Below are 21,713 nucleotides of genomic sequence, written 5' to 3'. Positions count from 1 at the left end.
GACCTGTAAAAAGGTTAAAGCTTTTTGGATTAAAATCTGGTGGAACATGCAAAAGATATTTAAGAGAAGGATAAAGTTTTGTCCGCAATTGTTTTTACTGGGCATTATTACTGATACTACTGTTGTGGACACTAAGTTGATGTTGAATTTAATTACGGCAGCAAGACTTTTAGTAGGGCAATATTGGAAGAAGGAAGAACTGCCGACTATAGAAGAATGGACTTTAAAAGTTTCCAACCTGGCGGAAATGGCAAAGATCTCAGCGTACTTGAAAGACCATTCGCAACAGAGATATATTGTGGAGTGGAAAAAATGGATTGATTATATTCAGAATAAATATGGGACTAAAAAGTTTCATCTAGCATTTGAATAAGTATTGATGTGATATTTATATCACATATAAGGAGTCTGCCCTTATTTTGATGACGTCCTGATCGCAGGAGCATCAGCAGAAGAGCTGGCAGGCAGGCTGAGGGAGGTACTATCCAGGCTGCGCACGTCTGGCCTCAAACTGAAGAGGGAAAAGTGCAGCATTGGTGTTCCTTCCACTGAGTTTCTGGGATTCAGGGTAGATGCCAAGGGGATCCACCCCACAGAGTCCAAGGTAAGGGCAATCAAACTGGCACCCACACCCAAGAACAAGGCAGAGCTACAGACATTCCTGGGCCTGCTCAACTTCTATCACACCTTCCTGCCCCACAAGGCAGCCATTGCAGAACCACTTCACAGGTTATTGGACAAGAAGGCAGCATGGGTCTGGACTTCCGTCCACGATCAAAGTTTCAGAGCTTTAAAAGCACTACTGTCTGACAAGTCCACAGTAACACACTTCATCGAAACAAAGCCCATATGCATCGCATGCGATGCATCGCCTTATGGCGTGGGCGCAGTACTAAGTCACCTCGAGCCTAATGGGGCTCAAGTTCCAATAGCCTACTATTCCAGGACACTGTCTGAAGGAGAGAGGAACTATGCCCAAATAGATAGGGAAGCCCTGGCAATCGTGGCAGGGATTAAGAAGTTCCACGATTATCTGTACGGCAGGGACCACAAACCACTGCTAGGCCTGTTCACAACGGACAGGCAGACCCCCCCAAATACTATCTCCCAGAATGCTCTGGTGGTCCATCTTCCTTGCAGCTTACAATTGCAAGCTGGTGCACAAGCCAGGGAAGGAGATGGGCCACGCAGATGGCCTGAGTAGGCTACCCATAGACACCACTGAACCAGACCCGGCACCAGCAACACAGATCCTAGCTCTGCAGGAACTACCAGAATGCGCAGTACATGCGCAGGACATTGCAAGCAGCACAGCCTCTGACAACATCATGAGCAGGGTACACTCATGGGTTTGCACTGGGTGGCAAGAGAAGTCCCCGGGGCCCAAATTCCAAGCCTACTTCGCCAGGCGACATGTGCTCTCCACGCACCGGGTTGCCTCCTTTGGGGAAGCAGGGTCATCATTCCCACAGCAGACCGGGCCAGGGTACTGGAATCCTTACATGAGGGACATCTGGGTGTGGTTAGGATGAAGGCACTGGCCAGAAGCTACCTCTGGTGGCCAGGGCTGGACAAGGACATTGAGGAATGGGTCAAGGCCTGTTACACATGCCAGAGATCCAGGCCAGAAATGCCCCACGCCCCAGTACACAGGTGGGAGGCCACACACGCATTCACATCGACTATGCGGGGCCTTTCCAGGGCCAACTGTTCTTAGTGGTAGTGGACAGCCACTCTAAGTGGCTGGAGGTAGTCCCTGTTCCCAACATGACCTCAGCAAGGACAATCCAGGTGCTCAGGGCCCTCTTTGCCACACACGGCCTCCCCGACGTAATTGTGTCTGATAACGGGCCTCAGTTTACCGCTAATGATTTCTAGGCATTCTTGAAGGCGAATTGGATTAGACATGCCACCTCCGCACCCTTCCACCCATCGACTAACGGGCAAGCTGAACGACCAAGGACGCACTCCGGCGCATCATCAGCGGGGACTGGCATCACAGACTGGCAAAATTTCTGCTCGCCCAACACACACCGGTGCGTTGCCACCGGGAAGAGCCCAGCAGAACTACGATGGGGACAGCGCCTCATCACCAAGCTTGGCCGTTTGCACCCTGACCAAGTGGCAGCGGAGACAGACAGGCCCACATCACACAGGGTACTCAACGTGGGGGACCTGGTTTGGGCAAGGAACTATGGGGCAGGACATTCATGGATTCCGGGGATCGTGGTTGAAAAAACTGGGCCTCTCTCTTACATCGTGGGGGTGGAGGGGGATCGCCACATAAGGTGACATATCGACCAGCTCAGAGGAAGGGTCCCTGAGTGCACCACCCACGGCCAATGGGATAGCCACACCTCAAGGGAGGCCAGACCACCTGGAAACAACTCAGAACCGGAACTAGAGGAGGATGGCCTCCTGCAACAGACTCTGCAGCAGCGGCAGGGCACCATAGAAGGCAGGAATCCGACGGCCGGACTCAACCCTGCACAGGGGCATCACGAGCCAGATGTTCCAGTTCAGGGTGAAGCCACACCCAGACGATCCACCAGGCCCCACAGGACACCAGCATACTTAGTGAACTATGTTTGCAAGTGACCACCAACTCACTGCATATGTATTGGCACACATTGTATATAGTTATGCATGTACATAGTTGTAGGATGGTTTTTCTCTAAGGGGGAGGGGTGTTATGTATCCTGGTGCAGGCATCTGCATAGCATCAGCCACCAGGGGGAGTGGCCTGGACGGTTTTGGCGGGAAACCTAGGGCCAACCCCATTGGCTGGCCGCCTGCCTAGCTAGGTATATAAGGAGGCCAGGTAGCCCTTGTTCTCCAGTACACCCCCCCTCACAATAAAGAGCTGAACACGTACTCCGGCTGGCATCTCTTCCTTGCATCAGTGTCAAGGTAAAAATCACCTTTGTAGAGGGCGAAGGACCGTGCTTCAGAGAATGCATGATGTGCATGCAGGAAGGCAATAAAAATACGACGCATAATCTTACTAAATACCTTTTACTTACAAAAATATAAAAACTAAATATAAAAACTAAATATATATTATAAAGAGAGCTAGCTCACTACATCCTAACGTAACAGACAGTAACAGCAAAGTGAAACACAAAAAAGAAATAACTGTGGGAACCTTTTCTAGACATGCGCAGTAAACAGACTGAAACCATAACATAACTAGGCATATGGGATTCACTATGGTTACCAGATAAGTTATCACAACAGGTGCAGAGAGCAGGGGAAAATGTACAGTTAGAAATGAACTTTCTGATGAACAAAAAAAAACGTGCAGTGACATTCCCCTTCTTTCGTCAGCAAAGTGACTCAAGTAAGGCACATCTTCTCACGCAGATACTCATGCTGGGCTGTAGGAAGTGGTTTGTTCAGCATATCAGCAATTTGATCACGTGTAGGCACATACTGTAATGTCACAAAACCTTGTTTCACCAGTTGCCTTATGTTTTGATATCGGATGTCAATGTGTCTGGACCTTGAACCTGTAAAACGTGTTTCAGAAATATAAACCACAGATTCATTATCTTCCATCACTGTGATCGGTCGAATCGGATGTGTCCAGATATCTGTGACTAAAGCATCAAACCAGGTTAAAGAATTGCATGCATCAGACACACAAGCATACTCAGCTTCTGTAGAGGAACAAGAAACAAAAGTCTGTTTACGCACATGCCAGTAAACAGGACATCCATTTAATAACAAAATGTAACCTGATGTACTTTTCCATGACTTCTTATCACTCGCCCAATCTGAATCTGCATAACAACATAACTCTGCATAGTCAGTATGTGTTGGTTCCAACAACAACTTCATGTCTTGGTGTGTTGTAGATACCTCAATAACTTTTTAACACATGTCCAATGAAACTGTTTTGCCTTGCCTACATGTCGTGATAAAAGATTAACACTAAGTGCAATGTTGGGTCTAGTCCAACTACTAATATACAGCAGCGACCCAATGACTGAGCGATATAGTGTTTGATCTTCGAACTCAGGACTTGGTTCATGTGCCAAAATGTGAAAGTCAGTTTGCATGGGTATACTCACAGGCTTAGCGTCCTCCATGTTGCAGTGATGTAACAGTTGTTCAATCTTCTCTTCTTGTGTGAGACTAAACCCCTTCTGGGTTTTGGCAATTTGAACACCTAAATAAGTGTTAATACATCCTAAAGACTTCAATGTGAAAAACTTTTGTAAAGCTTTAGCAAAAACCTCACTCATCTGCTTATTTGGACCAATATAAACAATATCATCGACATAAACAAGAATTATCTCATACCTATTACCGGATCTTTTAGTAAACACGCATTCATCTGTTTCGGACTTAATAAAGCCCATTGAATTTAGTTTCTCAGAAAGACATAAGTACCACATTAAACCAGACTGTTTCAGACCATAAAGACTTTTGTGTAGAAACCAGGTATCCCCTTCTTGCTGTCGGAAACCTGGAGGACCTTTCACGTAGATGTCCTCATCAAGATTAGCGTGTAGATAAGCCGTTTCAATGTCGAACTGGAAAACTTCCAGGCCAAGGATAGTTGCAGTGGCTAAAGCAATTTTCACACTTTCAGTCTGCACTGTGGGTGAGTATGTATTTGTATAGTCCTCAGGATAACGTTGAGCGAAACCCTGGGCTACGAGTCTGGCCTTGTACAACGACTCACCATTCGGCTTCTTTTTGATCCTATAGACCCATCGAGTACCAATAACTTTCTTGTTTGCTGGAGGGCTTGCAGGCGTAAACACTTGAAGTTTCTTTAGACTGTCCATTTCAGCCTGCATTGCCTCAAACCATTTATCTTGTTCTGATTCAGGAAGATGTTTGATCTGTGTGAACTTCTCAGGTGGAAGTGTAACATTACAAATCAAAGGTACAGGTGTTTTTGTTACTTGCCACGAATACCGTTTTGGAGGGATTCCCTTTGTGGACCTCTTGGAACATCTCGGGCCAACCGTCCATTCTTCTTCCGTGTCGTCCTCGTCTTCATCATTGTCGCCAGCAGCAACATCGGCGGCTTGTGAAGACGGAACAGTAGGTTGAGAAGAACTTGTGGAAGGAACATTATCCTGTGAATCTTGATCATCAGGTTGTGTGGCATCAGCAACATCATCTCTAGGAAAATAAACTCCAGGATCGTTAGAATGAATCCTGGACCAGTCAGCATCTTCCTCAAAAGTAGCAGATTGTGAAAACACAATAACATGATGAGAGTCAATGTATTTGCTCCATTTTGAATTATCATCAATGCCCATAAATCTCATCCTTTTTGCTGCAGGACCCCCTTTCTTTCTTTGGGCTAAAGGAATATTCACCATAGCATATGAACCAAAAATATGGAGATGTGAGAGATCAGGCTTGTGTCCATACAACATGAAATAAGGGTTCTGATTTATCACACTACTCCAAGTACGGTTGATGATATGGTTAGCATATTTGATAGCTTCACCCCAGTATGGAAGACCAAGGTTGGCATCTTCAAGAAGGCAACGCATCATGGTTTGCAAAATCCCATTTCTGCGTTCTGCCACTCCATTTTCAGCTGGAGTATAAGGAGCAGATGTCTGATGTACTATCCCATTCTCACGCATCCAGTCCTGGAAATGCTGAGACATGAATTCAGCACCGCGATCACTCTGGATTCTGGCAATGTTGACCTCGAATTGTGTCAAGGTGAAAATCACCTTTGTAGAGGGCGAAGGACCGTGCTTCAGAGAATGCATGATGTGCATGCAGGAAGGCAATAAAAACACGACGCATAATCTTACTAAATACCATTTACTTACAAAAATATAAAAACTAAATATATATTATAAAGAAAGCTAGCTCACTACATCCTAACTTAACAGTCAGTAACAGCAAAGTGAATAAAACAATAAAGATAAACACTGGGAACTTTTTCTAGACATGCGCACTAAACAGACTGAAACCATAACATTACTAGTCATATGGGATTCACTATGGTTACCAGATAAGTTATCACAACAGGTGCAGAGAACAGGGGAAATGTACAGTTAGAAATGAAATTTCTGATGAACAAAAAAAACGTACAGCGACATTCCCCTTCTTTCGTCAGCAAAGTGACTCAAGTAAGGCACATCTTCTCACGCAGATACTCATGCTGGGCTGTAGGAAGTGGTTTGTTCAGCATATCAGCAATTTGATCATGTGTAGGCACATACTGTAATGTCACAAAACCTTGTTTAACCAGTTGCCTTATGTTTTGATATTGGATGTCAATGTGTCTGGACCTTGAACCTGTAAAACGTGTTTCAGAAATATAAACCACAGATTCATTATCTTCCATCACTGTGATCGGTCGAATCGGATGTGTCCAGATATCTGTGACTAAAGCATCAAACCAGGTTAAAGAATTGCATGCATCAGACACACAAGCATACTCAGCTTCTGTAGAGGAACAAGAAACAAAAGTCTGTTTATGCACATGCCAGTAAACAGGACATCCATTTAAGAACATCATGTAACCTGATGTACTTTTCCGTGACTTCTTATCACTCGCCCAGTCTGAATCTGCATAACAACATAACTCTGCATAGTCAGTATGTGTTGGTTCCAACAACAACTTCATGTCTTTGGTGTGTTGTAGATACCTCAATAACTTTTTAACACATGTCCAATGAAACTGTTTTGCCTTGCCTACGTGTCGTGATAAAAGATTAACACTAAGTGCAATGTTGGGTCTAGTCCAACTACTAATATACAGCAGCGACCCAATGACTGAGCGATATAGTGTTTGATCTTTGAACTCAGGACTTGGTTCATGTGCCAAAATGTGAAAGTCAGTTTGCATGGGTATACTCACAGGCTTAGCGTCCTCCATGTTACAGTGATGTAACAGTTGTTCAATCTTCTCTTCCTGTGTAAGACTAAACCCCTTCTGAGTTTTGGCAATTTGAACACCTAAATAAGTGTTAATACACCCTAAAGACTTCAATGTGAAAAACTTTTGTAAAGCTTTAGCAAAAACCTCACTCATCTGCTTATTTGGACCAATATAAACAATATCATCGACATAAACAAGAATTATCTCATACCTATTACCGGATCTTTTAGTAAACACGCATTCATCTGTTTCGGACTTAATAAAGCCCATTGAATTTAGTTTCTCAGAAAGACATAAGTACCACATTAAACCAAACTGTTTCAGACCATAAAGACTTTTGTGTAGAAACCAGGTATCCCCTTCTTGCTGTCGGAAACCTGGAGGACCTTTGACATAAATTTCTTCATCAAGATCAGCGTGTAGATAAGCCGTTTCAACGTCGAACTGGAAAACTTCCAGGCCAAGGATAGTTGCAGTGGCTAAAGCAATTTTCACACTTTCAGTCTGCACTGTGGGTGAGTATGTATTTGTATAGTCCTCAGGATAACGTTGAGCGAAACCCTGGGCTACGAGTCTGGCTTTGTACAACGACTCACCATTCGGCTTCTTTTTGATCCTGTAGACCCATCGAGTACCAATAACTTTCTTGTTTGCTGGAGGGCTTGCAGGCGTAAACACTTGAAGTTTCTTTAGACTGTCCATTTCAGCCTGCATTGCCTCAAACCACTTACCTTGTTCTGATTCAGGAAGATGTTTGATCTGTGTGAACTTCTCAGGTGGAAGTGTAACATTACAAATCAAAGGTACAGGTGTTTTTGTTACTTGCCACGAATACCGTTTTGGAGGGATTCCCTTTGTGGACCTCTTGGAACGTCTCGGGCCAACCGTCCATTCTTCTTCCGTGTCGTCTTCGTCTTCATCATTGTCGCCAGCAGCAACATCGGCGGCTTGTGAAGACGGAACAGTAGGTTGAGAAGAACTCGTGGAAGGAACATTATCCTGTGAATCTTGATCATCAGGTTGTGTGGCATCAGCAACATCATCTCTAGGAAAATAAACTCCAGGATCGTTAGAATGAATCCTGGACCAGTCAGCATCTTCCTCAAGAGTAGCAGATTGTGAAACCACAATAACATGATGAGAGTCAATGTATTTGCTCCATTTTGAATTATCATCAATGCCCATAAATCTCATCCTTTTTGCTGCAGGACCCCCTTTCTTTCTTTAGGCTAAAGGAATATTCACCATAGCATATGAACCAAAAATATGGAGATGTGAGAGATCAGGCTTGTGTCCATACAACATGAAATAAGGGGTCTGATTTATCACACTACTCCAAGTACGGTTGATGATATGGTTAGCATATTTGATAGCTTCACCCCAGTATGGAGGACTGAGGTTAGCATCTTCAAGGAGGCAACGCATCATGGTTTGCAGAACTTCATTTCTGCGTTCTGCCACTCCATTTTCAGCTGCAGTATAAGGAGCAGATGTCTGATGTACTATCCCATTCTCACGCATCCAGTCCTGGAAACGCTGAGACATAAATTCAGCACCGCGATCACTCTGGATTCTGGCAATGTTGACCTCGAATTGGGTATAGACAAGACTAGCAAAGTCTTTAAAGATCTGAAAGGTCTCAGATTTTTCTTTCATAGGATATACATATCCATATCTAGAATAATTATCAACGATTGTCAAGAAATATCTTTACCACCAAGTGTTGGTAAAGTGTGTACCAAATAAAAAATGCGTGTTGACAGGCGTGTAGCGCATTTTGGAATTGCTGGTGCTTTAGATTTGGCTTTCTTGCAGACAGCACAGTCCAAAAACACCTTACACCCCTTTAGATCCAAACCTCTTGCGAACTCTGGCATCTTCTTCAGAACACGGAAACTGGCATGACCCAATCTTCTGTGCCACTTATGGATACACCTGGAATGCAAAGGTTTACCTGTTAGTGAATTCTCAACATTAGCATTTTTATTAGGAAACCCAGGCTTGCTGTGAGCAACCTGTGTCTTTTTTGTATTTTTATCAGTATTAGGAACCTTTGGAGTAGCAATAGGATCTCTCTCTGGGACGTCTCTCTCTGGGCCTGTGCTTTTTGGAACGTGTATACTTGCCTGCTCTTGCTGCTTAGACTTTGGTTTTAAGTAATAAACACCACCAATCAACATGGTTTCAGCAACAATATCTCCGTCTTTGACTATATAACTTGCTTTTTCAAGATGGTGGACCTGAAAATGAGAAAACCTAGACAAATGACTCTGACTAAGCAAATTACTACTGGCAGACGGAACATAGTAAACATTTGGAATGAGAGCATCAAGCTCTTCAATATAAACAGTTCCTTTTCCCATGACCTGAACAGGAAGATTGGAAAAAGAGTAAAGTTCACGAAGTTCAGGTTCAGGCTTGTGCATCTCTGTGTAAAGCTCTTTTCTGTAGGTAACATGTAAAGCTGCTCCGCTGTCCAAAGTCCAAAGAAGTCGTCTGTCGTACTCTGGTTGAGGCTGTGGATCGTTGGTCACAACCAATGTGACAAGTGGAGCTTGTGAATCACGCTTGGAACCACGACCTTGTCGTCCGCCTCTACCTCTGCCTCCTCTGGAATCTGTTCCTCTGGGCTGGTATGTGACGGGCGCTGGAACTCGTTGGGGACAATCCCGGGTGGCATGTCCCACACGATTGCAGATGTAGCATCTTGGCATCCTTGGAACGTAGGTCCTTCCATGGAAGGCACGCCTCGCTGAAGCTCTTGATGCAGGTGGTTCCCTTAAATGTGGCGCAGCTTGCATAAGTGCCTCTTCTTCGGCTAAAATCCTGCATACATGATCCACTGTGCGTTGAGCAATAGGCACTTGATTAATCTTGGAAATAGCATCTTTCCACTCATGATTCAAAGAATTGATGATAATGCTAATCATTTGAAAATCATCAATAGAATAGCCTTTTTCACCCAGTTCTTTTCTAATGCCTTTCATTTTAGTCAAATGTGCTCCAATATGTTCACCAGGTTTTAATCTGGAACCATGGAACTCAGACAAAAGTAAACATGTAGACTCAATTGATGTAGGCTGATAACATGTCTCTAACTGAGCCCAAATTTGTTGGGCAGTTGCATCTTGTGAAAACGTGAGCTGCAATTCAGTGTCCATTGACATAAATAATGTTGTGCATGCTCTATTATCCAAGTCCCATATGTCAGGAGTCCATGGCTGGGCAGGAGGATTAAACACCATCATGTGAGTACCTTCTCTGTGTAGCAAAAGTCCAACCTCACTGACCCATGCCCTGTAATTCTGTCCTGACCTCTTTAATTTTGAATCACCAGCCAGTGGTACAATGGAAGGTGTTTGATGAGGAATATACAATTGAGGTACTGGCTGTGCAGGTTGTGCAATCCGACCACAACCTGCAGGGGGCACCAGTGGCGTCTGTGCCTGGACATGCGGCAGTTGCATTGAAGCTGCCAGTAGTCTTGGTGCTGGCTGTGACTGTCTTTGAGCTGCTATTCTACCCTGGCCAGCAGGAGGTGCTGGCGCTGGGGCTGGTGCAGTAGCATAACCTGCAGATGACACTGGCCTTCGCATATAAGAACCCGGTGGCAATTGCATGTGGGTTAAATATGGCTGTGTTCTGCCAGGTAAATGGACTTGCATAGAAGCAATATTAACAGGAGAAGCAATAGTAACAGGAATCCTAGCACCATCAGGGACTGGAGCCTCAGATAACGGCAGAAATCTTGTATCTCTGAGCAAAGAATCCTCCATAGACAATTGCGAGAGTAAGAGCTCCAATTCATGTCTTAATGCAGCTTCACCAGTAGATGGTGCTATAACATTTGCTTCAGGCATCACTGTGGCTCTGTATGGCCTTTGAGACAGCCCATAATCATGTGACATAGGAGCCTCCGGTTCCCATTCGTCTTGCATGACACTCAATGATGGGCGTGACTTTGGCCCATCCAGCCACCTCATTCTCTGTCGTCCCCTTCTTCTATTGCCCTCAATCTTTCCCGCATTAGGCTCTTCTCCAGTGAGTCCTTCCTTCTCATTAGGTGGCCAAAGTATTTGAGTTTTAACTTCAGGATCTGGCCTTCTAAAGAGCAGTCAGGGTTGATCTCCTCTAGGACTGACCGGTTTGATCGCCTTGCAGTCCAAGGGACTCGCAGGAGTCTTCTCCAGCACCATAGTTCAAAGGCTTCAATTCTTTGGCGCTCAGCCTTTCTTATGGTCCAACTTTCACTGCCATACATTGCAACTGGGAAGACCATAGCCTTGACTATACGCACTTTTGTGGACAGGGTGATGTCTCTGCTTTTTAGTGTGCTGTCTAGATTTGCCATTGCTTTCCTCCCGAGGAGCAAGCGTCTTTTAATTTCTTGGCTACAGTCCCCATCTGCAGTGATCTTGGAGCCCAGGAAAATAAAATCTGTCACTACCTCCATTTCTTCCCCATCTATTTGCCAGGAATTGAGAGGGCCAGATGCCATGATCTTGGTTTTCTTAATGTTTAGTTTCACCCCAAGTTTTGCACTCTCCTTCTTCACTCGCAACAAGAGGCTCTTTAGTTCCTCTTCACTTTCTGCCATTAGAGTGGTATCATCTGCATATCTTAGGTTGTTGATGTTTCTTCTGGAAATCTTAATTCCAACTTTTGATTCATCTAGCCCTGCCTTTCTCATGATGTGCTCTGCATATAAGTTAAATAGGCAAGGCGACAGTATACAGCCTTGCCGGACTCCTTTCCCAATTTTGAACCAATCAGTGTTTCCATGTCCAGTTCTCACTGTTGCTTCTTGGTCCGCATATAGGTTTCTCAAGAGACAAATAAGATGGTCTGGTACGACCATCTCTTTAAGGACTTGCCACAGTTTGTTATGATCCACACAATCAAAGGCTTTAGCATAGTCAATGAAGCAGAAGTAGATGTTTTTCTGGAACTGTCTAGCTTTCTCCACGATCCAGCGTATGTTAGCAATTTGATCTCTAGTTCCTCTGCCTCTTCGAAATCCTGCCTGTACTTCTGGTAGTTCTCAATCCACATACTGCTGGAGTCTAGATTGTAGGATTTTAAGCATAACTTTACTAGCATGTGAAATGAGTGCAATGGTGCAATAGTTTGAACATTCTTTGGCACTGCCTTTCTTTGGAATAACGAGAGGACGCTCTCTATAGTAGACCGGTAAAAGAGTGTTTGGAACGTGGCTCAATATCCCAAAACAAATAAACTCACTTGGAATTCCAATAACAAAGTTTTTATTTAAAAAGAAGCATTTGCAAAGGCTTGGTGAACTGAAACCCACACAGGAGTTCAGTCTCACCTTACAGAGCTGTTTGACACATTTTTTTTATTGAAAAGTTTTACCATACATTTTTAAGATAAAAAAAAGAAACAAGAAAAAAACCCTCCTCTCCCTCTCCCTCCTATTTATTGTACAGGGCAATAAATATCAAAATACAAAATACAAAAGTAAAAAAAAATTAAACAATTATGCTCGATATTAATACATTAGTTAAATTCCATGTTAAAACCCAAACCCCAAACCCATCAGACCAGGCCGGCTTGTTCAAATAAATACGTTTTTAGATCACGTCGGAAGGAGCGAAGGTCGGGAGCCATCCGGAGCTCAGCCGGTAAGCGGTTCCACAGCTCTGCTGCGCCCACAGAGAACGCTCTCCCCCTGGGGGCCACCAGTCGACATTCTCTGATCGGTGGCACCCGTGGGAGCGCACTGGGTTGACGCCGGCAGCAGGTGTTGCCGTAGGTAATCCGGACCCATGCCATGTAGGGCTTTATAGGTCATCACCAGCACCTTGAATTTCACCCGGAGGGCACCTGGAAGCCAATGCAGCTCACGGAGCAGAGATGTAACATGGGAGTATCGGGAGACCCCCAACACAACTCGCGCGGCTGCATTCTGCACCAGTTGAAGCCTCCAAGTGGTCCTCAAGGGCAGCCCCATGTAGACAGCATTGCAGTAGTCTAAACGAGAGGTCACCAGCGCATGAGTGACTGTACGCAAGGCATCCCGGTCCAGATAGGGCCGCAACTGGCTCACCAGGCGAACCTGGGCGAAGGCCCCCCTAGTCACAGCTCCTATATGATCTTCTAAGGAGAGCTGTGAATGTAGGACCCCCAAGTTGCGAGCCCTATCTACGGGGGGTAATAACTCACCCCCCCATAGTAAGAGGTGGAATAATCTGAATTTCCCGAGATGCCGGCACGCACAGCCACTCAGTCTTGTCAGGGTTGAGCCGAAGCCTGTTCCTTCCCATCCAGACCCAGGCAACGGGACATCACGTCGAGGGCATCACTGGGGTGGTTTGGGGTTGAAATGAAAAGCTGGGTATCATCAGCATACTGATGATACCCAACTCCAAAACCATGAATGATCTCACCCAGAGGCTTCATATATATGTTGAACAGGAGGGGAGAGGACTGACCCCTGAGGAACTCCACAAACGAGAGGCCTCAAGGTCAACCTCTGCCCCCCCTGCCAACACCGACTGCGAACGTCCCAGAAGGTAGGAGGAGAACCACTGAAAAACAGTGCCTCCCACTCCCAACCCCCTGAGACGCCGCAGCAAGATACCGTGGTTGATGGTATCAAAAGCCGCTGAGAGGTCTAACAGGACTAGGACAGAAGAACAACCCGTCCCAAGCCCGCCAGAGATCATTCAAAAGCGCGATCAATGCCGTCTCCGTGCTGTACCTGGGCCTGAAACCCGATTGGTACGGGTCCAGATAATCAGCTTCCTCCGGGAACAAAGGGAGCTGATGCGCCACCATGCTCTCAACAACCTTCGCGAGAAAGCGAAGGTTGGAGACCAGACGAAAGTTGTTTAATACAGCTGGGTCCAGGGCAGGCTTCTTAAGGAGGGGTCTCACCACCGCCTCATTCAAGGTGGCGGGAAAACTACCCTCACTCAAGGAAGCAGTTATCACTGCCTGGAGCCAGCCTCGTGTCCCATCCTGAGCCGCATAAACCAGCCAGGAGGGGCACGGGTCCAACAAACATGTGGTGGAGCTCAGCTTCCCCATGATCCTGTCTACGTCTTCAGGAGTCACAGGATCGAGCTCCTCCCAGATAACATCGACAAGACTGCCCATGTCCTCATCGTCATACTCTGCACAATCGGAGTCCAAACCGGTCCGGATCCGAGCGATTTTGTCCTACAGATGTTGACTAAACTCCTCGGCACAACCCTGCAAGGGCTCCTCCCTCACCTCCTGATTAAGGAGGGAGTGGGTCACCCTAAACAGGTCGGCCGGGTGAATATTTGCGGACGCGATGAGGGTAGCAAAGTGGTTAGACCTTGCCGTCCTCATCGCCGCGAGATAAGATCTTGTAAAAGACCTTAGTCACAATCAGTCATATTCAGATCGGCTGGATCTCCAACAGCTTTCTAGGCCCCATCTCCGACGCTTCATCTCCCGGAGCTCCATGGAGAACCATGGAGCCCACTGGGATCTGCACCGGGTCAAGGGCCGCATGGGTACAACTCGGTCGAGTGCCTCCGTGGCTGCCTTTTCCCAGGCTTCCACTAGGGCATCGGCCGAGCTGTGAGCAATTATGCTGAAAACTTTGCCAATTCCGCCAAGTTAGAAACTTTCAAAGTCCACTCTTCTGTAGTCGGCAGTTCCTCCTTCTTCCAATATTACGCTACTAAAAGTCTCGCTGCCGTGATTAGATTCAACATCAATTTAGTGTCTATAACAATAGTATGAAGGGACGCGGTGGCTCAGTGGGTTAGAACGCTGAACTTGTTGATCGGAAGGTCGGCAGTTTGGTGGGTCGAATCCCGAGTGCCGCGTAGCAGAGTGAGCGCCTGTTACTCGTCCCAGCTTCTGCCCACCTAGCAGTTCGAAAGCATGTAAAAATGCAAGTAGAAAAATAGGGACCACTATGGTGGGAAGGTAACAGCGTTCCGTGCGCCTTTGGCGTCTAGTCATGCCGGCCACATGACCACGGAGACGTCCTCGGACAAGCGCTGGCTCTTCGGCTATGAAACGGAGATGAGCACTGGCCCCTAGAGTCGGAAACGACTAGCACGCATGTGCGGGGGAACCTTTACCTTTACCTTTAACAATAGTATCTGTAATAATACCCAACAAAAACAACTGCGGAGAAAACTTTATACTTTTCTTAAATATCTTTTGCATATTCCACCAGATTTTAATGCAAAAAGCTTTGACTTTTTTACAAGTCCACCATATATGAAAATACATTGCGTCCTCCCAACCACACCTCCAGCATTTGGGCTGACAGTTCGGGTACATACTTGCTAGTTTTTTAGGATCTAAATGCTACCTATAAAACATTTTATAAAAATTCTCTCTTAAATTTTGGTCCTGTGTAAATTTTACATTTCTAACCCAAATCTTTTCCCAAGTATCCATTGTTATAACCTCCTGAAAATTCTGGGCCCACTTTATCATACAATCTTTAACAAGTTCCGTTTCTGAGTCAATTTCTATCAATGCGTTATATAATCCTTCTTATATGTGCTTGACCTTGATCTCGAATTTGTTTTACCAAATTTTCATCGGTTATCGAGAAACCCACTTTCTGATCCTCTTTCCATCTTGCCTGCAACTGCCCATACTGGAACCAAGTTTGTACAATCTTTTCTTCTTTTAAAATATTATATGGCTTTAATTGCCACACATTCTTTTCTAACCTTAAAATTTCCTTATATATAGTCTCATCATGTTTAAATCCAACATTTATATTTTCTATTGCATGTTTAGGTATTGTCCAGATTGGTATCTTATAATTTAACTTATGTCTATATTTTTTCCAAACTCGCAACAGAGCATACCTTAATATATGTATCTTAAACACATTATCCACCTTCTTGTCATACAATAAGTATGCATGCCAGCCAAATAACAAGTCATAACCCTCAAGATTTAATAATCTTGAGTTAAATTAAACCAATCACTTATCGATGATAAAGCAGCAGCCTCATAATATAATTTAAAATTAGGCATTTTAAGACCACCTCTTTCGCGCATGTCTTGCATTATCTTAAATTTAACTCGTGGCTTTTTCCCTGCCCAAACAAATTTATTAATGCCTTTTTGCCATTCCTCCAAATTTAAATCCTTTTTAAGTATAGGTATCATTTGAAACAAAAATAAAAACTTTGGCAAAACATTCATTTTCACTGCTGCGATTCTTCCCAGTAAAGATGATTGTAATTTTTTTCCCATTATCTAATTCTTTTTGTGTTTTTGCCCATAACAGTTCATAATTATTCCAGTGGCGTAGCGTGGGGGGTGCAGGGGGGCCCGGCCGCACCGGGCGCAACATCTGGGGGGGCGCTCGCACTGAGCTGCTCATGGAGCCCCAAGGGCTGCACAGAGTCGGCTTGGCTCCGCTCTCGAGCTGCTCTTTCTTGCAAAGCGAAACGAGTCCGGCAGGTGAGATGGGCGGCCACATACTGAATAAAATAAATAGAAGTGCCCAATTCTCCACCCAGGCTCAGGCCAACCGCAAGCGCCCCGCAGGCGCCCCGGCAGGCTTGGCCGAGCAAAGATTGACCCGCCGGCCGGCCGGCCTAGCTTCGTGCGCATGCGTGGCTTTATTTAGCGGGGCTCACGTGCGAGCTTGAATGCAGCGACTCTTGCAGGTCGGAGCCCCGCCCAGCCGCCCTCGAGAGGGACCCGGAAACATCCCGCATGCGCGTGACTCTTCTTGGAAAGTCTACACCGCTGCGGGGCGCGTCTTTTCGGCGGTGCCGTGACGTCACTTGCCCAGTTGCGTAGCGTGGGTTGTCAGCACCCGGGGCAAGGCAAGTAATTTGCGCCCCCTAACCCATGGATTTTAGCACTCGAGTCTGCACTGTCCCTCCCCCAGATAGTCCCTCGCTCTCTCTCCGCACTGCACCGCATGCCTGGCACCCCCCCTCCACAGTGGGCGGCAACCCGGCGGCTTGGATCGGATTCACACAGCCAGCACTGCAGTGAGAGAGAGTGAGTGAGCCAGGCAGGGGCAGAGAGCTGCAAGTGCGAGTGCACCCCCCCAGATGTTGCGCCCGGTGCGGCCAGGACCCCCTGCACCCCCCACGCTACGCCACTGCACTTGCCTTGCCCCGGGTGCTGACAACCCACGCTACGCCACTGAATTATTCTTATATAACTTCACATTTGAAGATGACAAATAACCCCCCAAATATTTAGTCTTTTTAACTATTTCAAATCCCGTTAACTCTTCTACAACCTTTTGTTCTATAGTCATGTTCTTACAGTATTTTAGTTTTTTGTGTATTTATCTTAAATCCAGAAACTTTCCCGTATAACATTATTATCTCCATCAACTCTACAACTGAGTAAGTCGGTTGACTTACTGTAATAACCAGGTCGTCCGCAAACGCTCTCAATCTATAATCCTGATCTCTTATTTTAATTCCCTTAATTTTATTTGAATCTCGTATTTTAATCAATAATATTTCCAATGTTAAAACAAACAGTAAGGGTGATAACGGACACCCCTGTCTTGTACCCTTTTCAATATTACATGTTTCTGTCAAACTACTGTTAACTATTATACAAGCTGTTTGCTTCTGATATATTGCCCTAATAGGGTGTAAATTTTTTTCCCCAAACTCCATTTTCTCCAATACTTTCACCAAAAATTTCCAGTCCAATTGATCAAAGGCTTTTTCAGCATCCAAAAAAATCAGCGCTGTGGAGACCTGATTATTCCTTTCCAAGAATTCCAGTAAATTTACAATATGTCTCACATTATTCTTCATTTGTCTACCGCTTATAAATCCAGTTTGATCACTATGAATCACTTGCTGCATTACCTTCATTAATCTATTAGCTAACATTTTTGCAAATATCTTATAATCAGTATTTAAAAGCAATATTGGTCTATAGTTTTTGGCTTGGGTAACATCTTGATCTTCCTTCGGAATCAACGAAATAAAAGCTGTTTTCCACGATGGAGGCACTTCTCCCAATTGAATTGTCCTAAACAATTCTCTTAAAGGTTCCACCATTTCTGACTGTAAATTTTTATAATAGACGGCAGTCAAACCGTCAGTTCCCGGTGTCTTACCCACCTTTAATTGCTTAATTGCTAAAAAAATTTCTTCATCACTTATCAATTGATTCAACCCTTCCTTTTGTTCTTGTGTAAGAACAGGGATATTAGCTTCCTGTAAATATCCATCTATGTCTGCATCTCATATCTTATCTCTAACATACAACTTAGAATAAAAATCAACAAAAGCCTTTTTAATAAGATTCTGCTGGTACACTACTTTACCCTTGTATTCTGTTCTATCTATATTGCATGCTTTCTGTTTCTTCCTTAACAAATAAGTTAACCACCTACCCGGTTTATTAGCATTACAAAAAGTATTATGTCTAGCATACCGTAAGTTAGTTGCCACTTGATCTGCCATCAACATATCAAACTGACCTCTTAGTAAAGTAATTACCTCTTTAGTCTTCCCATCAGATGGATTCAGAATTAAAGCCTTTTCTTTTTTCTTAATTTCCTCCGCTAATTCTTTCCTCCTAAATTCCAATTTACGTCTATGTTTATTGTTCAAATATATTAACAGACACATTTTTATATCCTATCCCCGACGCAGATTCCTCCCTCCCCTATCGCACTCAATGCCCCTTCCCTAATCATCCAATAACTACTCCGCAGGGCTTTTTTTCTCATAGAACGCTCAGAACGGTGTTCCGGCACCTTTTTGGGGGAAAAAAAAACCTTTTACATAAGCTGTGCTGCTATTGGCTTTAGGCCCATTGCAGGCATTGCTCTTTTATGACTCATGGACTTCAGCTCCCAGAATTCCTGAGTCAGTTATGCTATTGGCTTTTGGAAACCAATAGGAATTGCTGCTGAGCTTGCCAAAAGACCCGGCAGGCAAATGTTGCACAGGCAAGAAGGCAGGAACTTTGCTCCCCAACTACACCATCTCAACTAGGTAAGTAAGATATTATTTGCAAATAGGATATCCAAGTATGACTCAAGGAAATTTTCCTTGCATGGAGGGAATAGTGGTTTGTTTCATTTTTACTTTTCAAATTGCTGTAGGGAAGAAATGATGATTAGAAAAAGGCAGGAAGTTATTTTTATTAGGAAGAATTCATTTATCCCATGCTAGATCTTTGGGAGCTTAGTACCACCAGCACAGAATATTTGCATTTCTGAAACTTCATTCAAATTCAATTCCTGATAGGGGCATTTGGAAAAAAAGTTATTTATTAAATTAATATGCTGACTATCTCACCAGGATGACTCTGAAGTCAAGGAGAGGGTTTGCAACTTCTGTTTGTAGTTATCCAAGTTTCTGCACACTGAGATAATCGGCCATTGTACAAATACAGAGCCTATCATGCTTTTATATTTATATGGAAGATAGATTATCTGAAATTTTTGGAATGTGTAAAAAATTTGAACCAGCCCAGAAACTCATTTCCCATTGTTTGTGTATATAGAAAGTAAACCTTGAAATAGATTTGGAAGAGCAAGGACTTTGATTAAATGGAAATGTTGCTAAGCATAGAACTGTTGAGTTAATCTGCAGCTGTTTCTGCTGTTTTCTTTTTATGCGCTTATGATTTTACATCACATTTTAAAATCAGCCAAATTGAATAGGAATAAGATTGTGACTGAAAGAATACTAATTCTGAAATATAGTAAATATCTTTAACAAGTAACATTAAATTTAGCTTTAGTGTAATTTGATTGTTTACTGTAGCTAAAACTGGAAATCATATTTCTAAAGCTTTAGTTTGGATCATTGGAAAGAAAAAAGATTTAATATTTATGATTCAAAATATAAATATGTGAGAAACATGTTTTTAAAGACCTTTGCAGCTTGTTCTCATATATACCCTGCCACAAAGGAATAACTAAAATTATGAAATTTAGAATCTACCAAGCTTCCCTCCCATGGACAGAAGACAATCCATGGGAAAAGGACTCAGGGTGGTGTACAGGGCAATTAAAATACAACATACAAAAGTTAAAAGTAAAATTAAATTGATTTAGCCCTAACAATAAATAGTTAAAAATAAACCCCAAACCCAATTATATATTAATTAATCATATAAGTTAATCATATAAGTGAAGAAATGAGGAAAACTGTGGTTAAAGAAATTGTTTGATCCAATAATAAAATTTCATTGATAATTGATGAATCTACCATAATAAGCAAAAAACTACCCTCATAGTGTTTGTTCGATGCTGTATCAAAGGTATGGGAATGAATTCACCAGTAAATTTGTTTTTGGACTTGATACAACTTGAAAAAGTAACAGCAGAAGGAATATTTGATTCCTTACTCCAATGTCTTTACTCTTATGGGATGACAGAAGATTATTTGAAAAAATATTTGATTTCTCTGGCATGCGATGGCACCGCTGTGATGATGGGATGTAAAAGTGGAGTGAAAAAATTGCTGTCAGAACGTTTTCCTTCTATTATAGTTTGGCATTGTGCTAATCACAGACTAGAATTATCAGTAGGTGATGCTGCCAAGGAAACTTCAGGAATAAATAGATTCCAATCATTTATTGATAAACTATATGTCCATGCTTCACCAAAGAATAGCAGAGAGTTGCATTCATGTGTAGAATTACTGGGGACTGAGCTGCTGAAAATTGGAAGAATTTTAAGTACCCGATGGGTGTCATCTAGTTTGCATACAGTTTTGGCTGTATGGAATAATTTTGAATCCCTTGTGTATCATTTTGAACAAGCAATGCATGATCCTACAAGAGATAAAAATGATAAATGCACTTATGATGGCTTGAAAAGAAAAATAACATCTACAAAATTTTTATTTGACCTAGGATTGATGTGTGATGTTCTCCAAGAATTGTCAGATTTAAGTTTGGATCTACTGGACCGCAACATCGACTTGTATAAGGCAAATAAGAAAATAAAAATACTGGTACAAGTTTTTGAAGAAAGAAGACAGAACTTTGGGCCCTATTATAAATGTGCTGTTGCTGCTGTAAGTGATCTTCACTTTCGTGGAGTTTTACTTCACAAAAGAGATTCAAAAAAGGATTGACCCAAGTATATTTTATACAAAATTGAAAGAGTCAATTGAAAAAAGAATACTTGATAGCAAAGATGATGAATTGGCATATTGGCCTCGTGTACTTGATCAAAAACATTGGCCTGAAGATGTTAATACTCAACTGACATTTGGAGAAGTGAAAATTAGAAACTTATCAATCAGACTGCAACTAAATGAAAGAGAATTGATTTGTGGATTCCGTGAATACATTCTTGAAAAGACATATCCAGAAAAACTGTTGCATTTGATACGGACTCTGAATACCATTCCTATTTCTTCAAGTGAATGTGAACGTGGGTTTTCACAGATGAATCTAATTGCCACCCCAACAAGAGCTTCATTAAAGACTAAGACAATTTCAGCACTTTATTCATCAAACTTGTCGGACCACCTCTGAGACTTTTCGATCCTTCAAAGTACGTTGATTTGTCGACTCAGAGGACAACATTCGGCCATAGATACTAAGAGCAAGGAAAGGAGTCAAGATTTGCCAGACAAGAATTGGACAAAAGTTGGGAATTTTCTATGAACATTTGCCTTAAATACAATAAATTAAATGTATGTTAAAAATTGAATATATAATTGTTTAATTATATAAATAAATATATAAATAAAGTTATATAAATAAACGATTAACAAGATGAGAGTTCCGGCACCTTTTTTTTTAATAGAAAAAAGCCCTGCCGGTCTGCCTAAAACCACTGTCCCTCCCATGTTCCAGGAAGCCCCTTTGTACACATCCTATCTATCACCATCTAATTTTCTGTTAACAAAGC

This window comes from Vipera ursinii (assembly GCF_947247035.1).
Source record: "Vipera ursinii genome assembly, chromosome: 1".
Classification (NCBI taxonomy): Eukaryota; Metazoa; Chordata; class Lepidosauria; order Squamata; family Viperidae; genus Vipera; species Vipera ursinii.
Note: the sequence above shows the minus strand (reverse complement) of the source record.